Raw genomic sequence first — 11,047 nt, 5'->3', positions numbered from 1 at the left:
AATCGGCTATACATATACATATACCCCCATATCTCCTCCCTCTTGCGTCTCCCTCCCACCCTCCCTATCCCACCCCTCCAGGCGATCACAAAGCACCGAGCTGATCTCCCTGTGCTCTGCGGCTGCTTCCCACTAGCTATCTATTTTACTTTTGGTAGTGTATATATGTCCATGCTACTCTCTCACTTCGTCCCAGCTTACCCCTCCCCCTCCCCGTGTCCTGAGGAGGTTCTTGTAAAATGTTTATAGGTATCCCAGACATGCCTTGTCTATACAGAATTTCTTGGACTGACTTATGTATTTCCCTATTAGAAATTTACCCGACTCTTCTACCACGGAAAGTCTGGGTTACGCTACTGTGATGGTTTCAGATTGGTCAGTTCCATGGCATTGGGTGAAATTCTCCTGGAATATGCAGCTTTCTTCTATAAAGGGGAAGAATGTGGGTGGAAGTTGGAGTATTGAAAGAGCTCAGAATCAGAGGATGGCCTCTGGGAGTAGCTTCAGGAAGCCTCAGGAATGACTGAGGCTCCAATGAGATGATGGGAGTAAAAGCCACAGACCACAGGTATGGAGTTCTATGAAAATATAAGGAGCACAGTATTGTGAGCAGGCTCTTGTCCAGTGTGGTAGGGCAGGTGCTAAGAAGCTTTGCAGTCTGCTCTGGTTCTTATAATATAGAGCTCCTACCCGGTTTCCCCTTTGCCATATTCTAATCCTAATTGCTACCTTGGACAAGTTGCTTTAACTTTAAGCCATGTTTTTCTTGTTGCTACAGAGATTATTTTACTACTAATGACTAACTCCTTCTCCATGTTTCTTCCAACCCCTCCCCTACTCTTATAGATAGTTCTGGAAGTGTGTATCCTAGGCACTGGTAATCATAATCACCTTCCTGTGGCCTCCATGGTGCGAAGTCCAGGACATGTATCTATGGCAGTGCTGTCCTGGGCAGAGTGGAGGAGGGGCTATTTATCGTTAGGTTTTGACCAAATTCCTTGAGTCATAGGCAGTATGGAGTGGCCAGGGCCACCCTGACCTGCACCCCATGCCTTCTTACCCTGCAAGCAGTGGCATGAGATTGGGGGTGGGGTGTAGGGTATGGACACTGTTTCTCTTTTCTCTGGAGGAAGGGTAACCAAGGAAGTTTGAAGTGTCCTTGGATACACTGCCAAGGTCTGCTTCTCCCATAAGCATGGGGCCAGGAGAAGGAACTGGGCTCACTGGGTGACGCCCAGAGGTCAGAGCAGCCCACCACGTCCTCCTTCCTGAGTGAATGTGGTGGTTTCCCTGGGACCCATGTAGGGAGAGTACTTCTGTGATGCCAGTACACTCAGTAGCTTCTAATTCAGCCAAGCCAAACCTTCAATGTAAATCATCCTTGTCCCAGACATTTGCTTTTTACCCAACAAAGTCATCAGATCCTTACCTGAAGTTATGCAAGAAGTGTTTTAAAGGACCCTGTGAAATGAATTCCTTTTTCCCCTGTTTCCTTCCCTGGCCCCTAGGCAATCCCCATTGTTCAGCAAGGGATTACTGCACAAACCAGGCAACCTCTCTTTCACTCAACAAAGAAATTTAGCGATCTCTGAGGCTGTGTCACCTTGCCAGCAGAAACACTGAATGGCAATAGCGCTGAGAGTCGACACTAATAGCTGACACCAAATTAAACTGCCAGACTCAGTGTGATGTAGCTCTGTCACCTCTTGACACTTCTGATGTGAGTACAGGGGCTTCTGCAGGAAATTCATCAGCTGTAGTTCATGATACATCATCTTTACATATCTGTCCATCTACATCTGTCAGCAGCGGGCAATCCTCAGATGACTTCAGTGATTGGTATACAGATTGCACTACCTCCAGACATAGTAAACAGGGTTTTAACTCCTAGGGCTCCTTTAGCTCTACCTTCCCTACTGACAAGGCCTGGTTACTGGTGTTGCCATTCGCCTTGTGTTTCAGGTGGTGATTGACAAAGGCTGATTAAGACGGTCTCCTTTCTTTTTTCCTACTAACCAGTATCTCACATTCGTTCCTTCTTTCCAAGTTAGCTATTCTGTGGATGCATATTTTCTTCGATGTGTATTTCTAGAATGTCATCTAAAAACATGTATTTGCTCATTAATGGTTTCATTTGCCATTGCCCTGATGGGGAAAATTATGTTTAGTACAGGCTCATCTTGATAATCAAACTTGTTTGCTTCCCAGTGGAAAATGTCTTTGATTTTTCTGTGCCTTCCTGGCAGATCATTTTAGTATAGTAATAGCTGCTAATGTGCCAAGATCAGCGACTTGCTGATTTAAAAAATATTTTTAGACCCTTAAAATTCTCAGTGGTTATTACCACCTTAGGTATTTATTTCACACGTTTGTTTACATCTTCAAGTTTCTACACACTCTGAGGAGTAAGTTAAGTTGCTTTTCAGGGGGTGCAAATGTGTTTTTTCCTTTGCATGTCTTCCTAATATGATTCTGGAAAGAATAATCTCAAATATATAAATAGTGGTGAGGACATGGGAGTCTCCAGCTTTTGGTATCATAGTACAAGCTGTATTTAAAAAAACTTTTTTTGGGGGGATTCATTGCAACGATACTACTCTCCATATGCATTTCTCCAGAATAAAGACTACAGTTTTTCACAAAGCACATGTGAGTGTTTATTTTTTGTTTTAAGGAAAATGAGCTTTTCAGTGGTAAGGACGATGCTTTCTTGTTTTAATTCATTGATAATAGAGCATTTGCTATCATTGCCATAGTGACTGGGAAACGCTGTCCCATGCTGGCTCATGAGGGCCATTCTTAGGCCAAGAGTAGCGCTGTCCCTCAGGTTGTAAGATTCATCTGGTAGTTGCTCTTACTTGGGACGCCTAGTCACTTCCTTCGATTTTGGGCCACTGATGAGGTTCATAGTGTGTTTGAAGACACCCCTGCGAGGACATCTCTGGTGGCAGTGGTCAGTTGTGAGACCTTCTTGAGGGTGGTAGGGGTGTGAGAGTGTAGCAGGGGGTATGCCCAGTGCACTAACTAGAGGTGGCGATCCATCCAGAATGGACTTTCTAAGGCAGGTGAAATTCCTGTTTAAATTTCTTGAAATAGTCTGAATTTAGCTTTAAAATAATCTGGGGATGGGTGAGTAGAGGTGTTGATGGCAAGTAGAGATGAAATAAGATTTACCAGGAATTTATAGTGTTGAAGCTGGGTGATGAATATATGGGGTTCATTAAACTATTCTCTCTGCTTTTGTATATGTTTTAAAATCCCTACAATACAAAGTTAAAAAATGATATTCAGTTTCTTGAAGTGGTAGGTTATGACTCTGTAAACTGAAATTACATTGATTTGATTATTGTTAATGATCTTGCATTGTTTAATAGATGAATCCATATCAAGCATCTTTAATCCTAATTTTACGTTGATCTCAAAAAGGATTCAATGTGGACTGTATTTTCTTAGTTCCTTTTGGACTTCTCTCTTTTCACAAAACCACTGGTTTTGGTGTTAGCCTTAAGCGTAGGTCAGCTCCTAAGGTCACTGCCTAAGGGAAGCCTGACATTTGATATACTTACCTAGGGTATTGCCTGGTACTTCAAGAAAATAAGGATCCCCCTCCACATCCCTTCACCCTAGAGTTCTCCTGACAATTGTGGCTATGGAGAAGGGGCATTCTGAGAGCAGAGAGGGGGAGGCAGTGCTCACAAGACTGTATCCACGTGAATCACGTTTTTATACGTAGGTCACCCCATTTGAGTTTTATTCCTGTTCTTCAAAGTGCTGTCTTGATTCAGAATGCAAGACACTGTTACTTTTAATAAGGCTGGTCTTTACATCAAGGAGGATCATGTCATGTAAGGTTTATGGCATAACAGTAAGATTAAATATCTCACACAGTCCAAATTTCACATGGGTTTCATGAATGAATGAATTTTAAGGAGAGCATGCTTAGGATGAATTCACAGAACACAGTTCTTGACTAACACACAAGACTATATTCTAATACAGCCCAAAGCAGGAATATATTCCTGCTTACTCAGAACCATTGTGGTAAGGTCAAGTCCCAGTATATCGAGCCAGCCTGAGAGAAAACAGCAAATGAAGTGGTGGGAAAAAATGCTTTGAATCTAACTTATAAGTCCTATCTTAAACATATTTGGATAGAAGGTACTTAGGACATTTTTGTAAAATGATAGATATCTCAGCAATAAGACAGCTGTGAGAATCCAGTTTATATGATTTGAGATTGCTCTGCTTAAATATACATTTGATATGCTTATGAAACATGGAGTTATTGGAATAAGGCACAGGGTAAAAACAAATTCAGACTGGCTACTTAAGGCTATGTTTCAGAGGCTGTGACTTGAAGTGGCTGAGGTAAACAGCTCACTCAGCTGGGGATTATAATGGGAGTGCTGACAACCCTCACTAATTAGGATGCTCTCAGGCAGCTCTGTAATAGCTGTGGGGAGCAGCTATCAGTAAACAGTGTTATATTCGGGGGGTCATTGCATCGGGTGTCTCTCTGCACAGCAGAGACTTCACTTGCCTTGCTTCTAGCAGTCATCTTGCTTCCAGCTCTTTCTTTAACACCCCAAGGATCTCATGCCCTTCTCCAAGAGACACAAAGGATTCTGAGCTTACTAGCAGTCTCCTCCCCGGGCAGAGGGTGAAAGATGACACGTGCAAACACACAAACTAATTATAACCCTGTTTAGTTCCTGTGGGTGAATCTATCTGTTCATCCCCTTTGCCCTTTCCCACATTTAATTCCTATTTGGTGCAGAGGGAAGGATTATTTCTGGAAACCATCCTTTCCCCTCCAGTTCTCCCCGCAGCTGCCAAACACAGGCAGTCATCCTGTGGTAATTAACAATCTCATCATGAGGAGTACATTTTATGGTACTCTTCGTCAGGTAAATTCTAAATTAGCTCAGTTAAATCGGGTCATAAGACACAATGCTGCCATGTCTATTAGCTCCTGGACCTCTGCCAATATACCACACTATTTCGGGAGCTGGGCTTCTGGCAAAAGGAATCATTACCCAGAGATTATGGGCAGGAAGGGTGGTGTGGGGGCACCCAGTAATGGTGGTTTTCTCTCATTCTGGCTTCACTCTCAAGTTCTGGGGTGATAAATGAAGGGTTAGAGCGACTGACTGGGGACAGGGTAGGGTATGGGGATGCTGAGGGAGTGCTGAGGGACCTATCACTGAGGTCACTGTCCCTGCCATCACCTGGGATTTCTGGGGAAAGGCTGCTGCCAGGTTCACTCTTGGTTTCCCAATGGCCCTGAAGAGGATGGAAGGGCATCTCAGACACTGCAAAGAGTGGTTTGACCTCCCGAGGCCATGCTCTCAGAATGAGATTGAGTGGAGAAAGACTGGGGGCTCCAGGCCCTTCTTGGGCAGAACATCTGGATGACTTTGAGCAAGTCACTTTCTCCCTTCTTGTTCTGTTTCTTCACCTACTGATTGAAGAGGTTGGGCAGTAGGACCCCTGAGGTCCTTCCTGTCTCAAACATCTTGTGACTCTGACATTCTCTGCAAACCAGTGGAGTTGACCTGGGATGTTTTCCTGACTCTCTAGAGACAGCTGTGGGCTCTGTGGGCGCAGGCTGGTGCCCTCCTTTGGGTGGTGTTTAAAGCATGGCTGCCTCTGGTTCTGAAAATACATCTTTCTAAGATTTTTCTGGCTACTTTTGATGTTCTGAACCTGCAGGGAGCAAGGAATTCAGCACAAAATAACCCACTGTGTACTAAATGCCAAGAGAGGAACATTTAACTTCAAAAAGATATGCAAACAAGCATGTTTTTTTAAAGGACCTACAGTGTGCCACAGCAGTTTTCCTGGAGTATGTGTGTGTGTACTGTGGGGAGGGGTACAGGATAGATTACTGCCATGAACAAAATACTCTGCCCTTAAGTAGTTTGCAATATAATGGAGATCAAAGTGGGCTAGCTGCCAGTTTTGTGCTAGAAATTCTACCTTGAACTACCAGAAAACCTCCACAGGCATTGCTGCCTCCACCACCCCAAACTACATGTCTCTGCCACTCCTTTCTCCAGGAGCAAGGGACATCCCATCAGCCTGTCATCAGCACTGCATACTTCCCCCAAACAGTGTCATCTTTGTGTGCCTGATTGGTAGAGCCTAAACCTCAGGCCTGTGTCCTAGCTGCAAGGGAGGCTGGGCATTTGTGTTCTACTTTGGGGAGGTTGGATTCACAATGTGGGGATTTTCCCCAGACACAGGAAGTTGATTCAAAAGCTAATGGGCCCTGTGAAAGTGGCAGATGTCACTACTCCATCCCAGCCAACTTCCTGCTTCCAAGTATATGAAGGAGTGACATGTGGGCAAGAAAAGACCAGAGGAAACTTTTATCAAGAAGCTCTGTAGCAGATGTGGTGGGTGTGCCACCCATATCCATTGGAATTTACCATATTAAGGTGCTCTGTTGCTTCCAGCTGCCAGCATCTGAATCTCTTCGCCCAGGATGGGAGTGCTGGGGGAATTAACACAGTTAATTGAATTAACTGTCAATCAATCACTGAGCTCAGCTCCCTTGCCCCTTGGGTGGGATAACCCAGTGGCTCTTGTTTTACACAATGTCCCAGAGTTTCTCCCTGGGAATAAGCCCCAGTTGTCCACAGTGTAGGTGGCTTGCTATCTGACCCTTTATTGCTTCCTTCCCTGCCAGGTCTCACTTTGTCACTTGCCTACAGGTGTTTCCTGTGCCTCACAAGTATACACCCTGTGCCTCATTTGGGGTCTGCCTCAAGGGGATCCCATGCTAAGGTGACCTTTTTTGCCCTAGGTGTTCTAACATTCTGAGTTAATTCTTTACAGTGTTTAATGAGGAAAGTGAGGCTCGGTTACCAGCCTGACTTTCATAGACGACTTCCTCGCTCACTGACCGTGAAGTCTGTCGTGGAGTAGGCTGCTCCTGGGCAGGGCTATACCTTCAGGTCTTCAGGCTTGGCCGCAAGAGCCCTCACAGCTTCTCCCTGCTGCCCCCGGCAATAGTTCAGCTGACAGAAAATCACTCGTAGGTCCGTCCTCTGTACAAATTGCTGCTAAAACACTTTAAAAGAGTTCATCTCACTTCTCTCAGAGCTCTTCTCTGTTCCTTTCCAGATGGCAGAAGACAAAAGAGACAAGATAAAGCAGAACAATTTTGAGCCCTTACAATGCCAAAAAATATAGGCTCTCTGCCTCTTAAGACTAGATTCTCTTTCAACAGAGGGAGGTAATTTCCACTTTGCTCTACAAGAATAAATAAAGCAATCACCATTCTGTCAGTTTTCTAGCTTGGCATTCTTTCAGCTGATTTTATATCCAGCAGTGCGGCTGTCGACAGAGCCTTAGCTAGGCTGAGCTACCTGCAAACCTTTCCAACATACCTCCATAGGAACACTGGAAACTCTTTTCTGAGAGCCCCTGCATATGATAAAAATCAGAAAATGTGTACATAGCTTTTGAACACGGAATGGAACAGAGTTTCAGGACCCCTTCAAAGCATGCTTTTATAAAGTATCTTGCACACATGGAGAAAGAAATCCCTTTTCTAAAGCTGCTTTCCACGGGCCCTCTCTCTCCTGGCTCAAGCTGCTGACCGGCCCTTCCACCCCTCTGTGTGTGTATGGGCTTCCCATGCTCCTGCCCCTTTGCTTTTTCCAGATATAAAAGTCAAACACTCCTACTGCTGTTCCTTTTCTCTGAAAACACTTGATCCGTGAGTTTTACAAACACTCTGTTTTCAAGTTGTGGAAAATGGAGGCACAGAAGAGAGAAGTGATGCCTTTAGAGTTATTCATGGTGCGGAGGGAAGGAGAGCTGCCTTAGAAAATGCTCCCTTAGGAACCAGACAGAAAGGCTTTCATGCCACTTAGTGTTTGAAAAGAACCACTAGACGGGGCCAGTGTGGAGGGCGCTTGAGGAAGAATTTGACAAATACTGCAGAGTATAAGGTTTTGTTTTTTCCTTTCTGCAAATTATTTTTCAGAAAATAAGGAGTTTTCTTATAGCTCTTTAGTCAATACCAAATTTCTGTTGAACACCTACTATGTGCTAGACAATGCTCTAAACCAGGGGTCAGCAAACTTTTTCTGTAAAGGGCCAGATAGTAAATATTTTAGGCTTTGCAAGTTATACAGTCTCTGTCACAACTGTTCAGTTCTGCTGTTACAGAGCAATACCAGCCATAGACAATACACAAATTAATAGGCCTGATGGTGTTCCAATAAAACTGTTTGTAAAACCTATGTTCACAGATTTGGCCCATAGGCCATATTTGCTGATCCCTGCTCTAGGCACTGGGGATACAGTAGTTCAGAAAACAGTATCCTTGACTTCAAAGAATCTACATTCTGATATAAATTCTACTTTAAAATCTAAATCTTCACCAACAGGCATTTGTGGTTTGGGCTAAGCATTCAGCTACAGTATCATACACGGATTCAAAACAGGCCTAGAGGGAAGTGAAGATGGCCTGCCCTAGGAATTTGTGTGAAGTGACCCAAAAGGTGGCTCTAAAAAGATGTCAAACATGCTTATGAGGAGTTTTATTAAAATTACTTCATGTAACGTGAGATTGGCAAAGAAGAAATATTTGTAAATTGGTAATTCTAGATTGATTCTGTGGATATTATTTAAATATGTATGTGAATGAAATTAAAATACTAGCTTTCTCTAAGTAGAAATTTGACTATTTAATTCACATTCTGGAAATCGTATATTCAAGTTGGCTAAAATACTTTTTGGGGACCGTCTATTTGCGGAAATGGGAGATGCCTTCTATTTCATCTCCTGAGTTATCATCCTCTTCTCATTCCTTTTTTTTCCTGTTCAGTTTTTATTTCATAGTCATAAAGTTAATTTTGCAATCCAGCTAAGCTTGGAGAGGGATGAGGAAAATATCGAACCCAAAGAACTGCAGTGGGAGCACAAAGATTATAGGATATTTCGAGCAGATGGGGGTGAAGGGGTGCTCTCCTGAGCAGAAAGAATGGTCTGGTGGTTAAGATAAAACACAAGTCAAATTTATTAGATTTGTCCACAGTCAGCAGTGGTGATCTTCTTGCTGGTCTTGCCATTCCTGGACCCAAAGCACTCCATGGCTTCCACAATATTCATTCCCTCTTTCACCTTGCCAAAGACCACAGGTTTGCCATCCAACCATTCAGTCTTGGCAGTGCAGATGAAAAACTGGGAACAGCTTGTGTTGGTTCCAGCATTTGCCATGGAAAAGATGCCAGGACCCATATGCTTCAGGATGAAACTCTTATCAAACTTCTCCCCATAGATGGACTTGCCACCAATGCCATTATGGTGTGTGAAGTCACAACCCTGGCACATAAATCCTGGAATTACAGTATTCTGTGAAAACAGGAACCTTTATAAACACATCCTTTCTCCCCAGTGCTCAGAGCACGGAAATTTTCTGCTATCTTTGGAACTTTGTCTGCGAACAGCTTGAAGGAGACACAGTCCAAGGGCTCACCATCGATGGCAATGTCGAAGAACACGGTGGGTTGACCATGGCTGGACAGTGGGAGAGGCTCCAGGCGGCAGCATCTGCAAGGCCCTCTTCTCATTCCTTGATCCAGCTTTCTCCCTGCTTCTACTCTTGCTCCCATACCCCCCCACATTCCACTCTCTATAAACCTGTCGGAGTGGTTATTTTAACATAGAAATCAGATCATGTGCCTTTCCTGCTTAGGACCCTCAAATGGCTTCCCCCCACATTTGGAATACTATCCAAAGTCCTTCTCCTGGCCCACCAAGGCCATCAAACCCTGGCACTCACCTCCCTTTCCCGCCGGTTTCCCACCTTTCTCTCCTCCCTTACTCTGATCCTGCCTCACTCACCTCCTTGCTGGTCTTTGACTCAAGGCCTTATTTTGCCCTCTTTCTGCATGATGCTTCCTCAGGTCTCCATGTGACTGGCTCCCTCACTTCATGCAGGTCTCTACTTGATCGTCTCCTCAGGGCGATCCCCAACTGCCCTATCTAAAGAGACCCCTAGGCACTCTCTGTCTCCTTGATCTGCTTCTTTCTTTTCATAGCACTCATTATTCTCTGCCTTTGTTATGTGCATTATTTGCATATTTGCCAGTCTCCCTCACTGGAATGCAAGCTCCATGAGGGCTTTGTCCTTCTTTTTTTTTAAATGCTGAATTCTCAGTGCCCTAGAATAGTGCCTTGCATATAGTAGACAGTCAATAAATATTGAATAAATGAATAAATAAGTGAATAACTATATGCTATCTATTGAGTACCAGTTATGGACCAGGTATTATTCCTGCTTCTTCAATGTATATTGTTATGTAACTTCTTTTGCATATGTTAGTTCATGTGTGATATAGAATGAATAGATCCCACTTTAGTGCAAGTAGATTATAAATGTCATTTGAGGGTATAAAATCAATTAAAAGAAAAAAGAACTTTTATTTGCCTTGTGAGTCTACGTAACTGAGGCATAGACTTTGTTTTATCTTTGGTTAAGTCCCCCTTTTCTCGGTATTCCAGGGCTGATCAACCTCTTTCTCTCTTCCCTGAGGGTAATAAGAAAATGTATGAGTTCTCCCCATGCTTTTTGCATTTTATGTGCAGACTTCTTTTTCAGTTCTCTCTGTAGAATTGGGATTCCCTTAATACATTTTTTTCAGGGATTTGCCATCGGTTTGGACGCCCAGGACAGGGCAATTAATTCCACAGTGACTAAGCCCAAAGCCCTAGTATGACCCCTCCTTTGACATAGAGAACCCTTTGGATTGTCAACCTGTGTTTCTTAAGCTAATGTTTCCCTCAATGTTTGCTACTACTTTTTGCTTTAAGACTCAGACATGTGGCCTGAATTCACTGACTTATTTTATTTCAAAATTTCATTTGGTGTCTATATTGAAGTGTGCTGATCTGGAGCACCTGATCAAAAGCTGGGACCTTAGCTACGAGCTATGACAGTCACAGAGCTCAAAACTGGCAGATAATTTCTTCTTTATATTGAAGAATTATTGGCTGGTGGCCGAGTCCCTTTACAGAGAAGGTTGTGTAT

General features: G+C 43.6%; 1 pseudogene; it reads right to left on the bottom strand.

Annotated features, from left to right (window-relative positions):
- Positions 1 to 9,010: 9,010 nt before the first annotated feature.
- On the bottom strand, positions 9,011 to 9,629 carry LOC101279753 (peptidyl-prolyl cis-trans isomerase A-like; annotated as a pseudogene).
- Positions 9,630 to 11,047: the final 1,418 nt, after the last annotated feature.

Source organism: Orcinus orca, chromosome 2 (genome assembly GCF_937001465.1).
Source record: "Orcinus orca chromosome 2, mOrcOrc1.1, whole genome shotgun sequence".
NCBI classification, from domain to species: domain Eukaryota; kingdom Metazoa; phylum Chordata; class Mammalia; order Artiodactyla; family Delphinidae; genus Orcinus; species Orcinus orca.
Note: the sequence above shows the minus strand (reverse complement) of the source record. Positions and strands in the feature narration are given on the sequence as shown.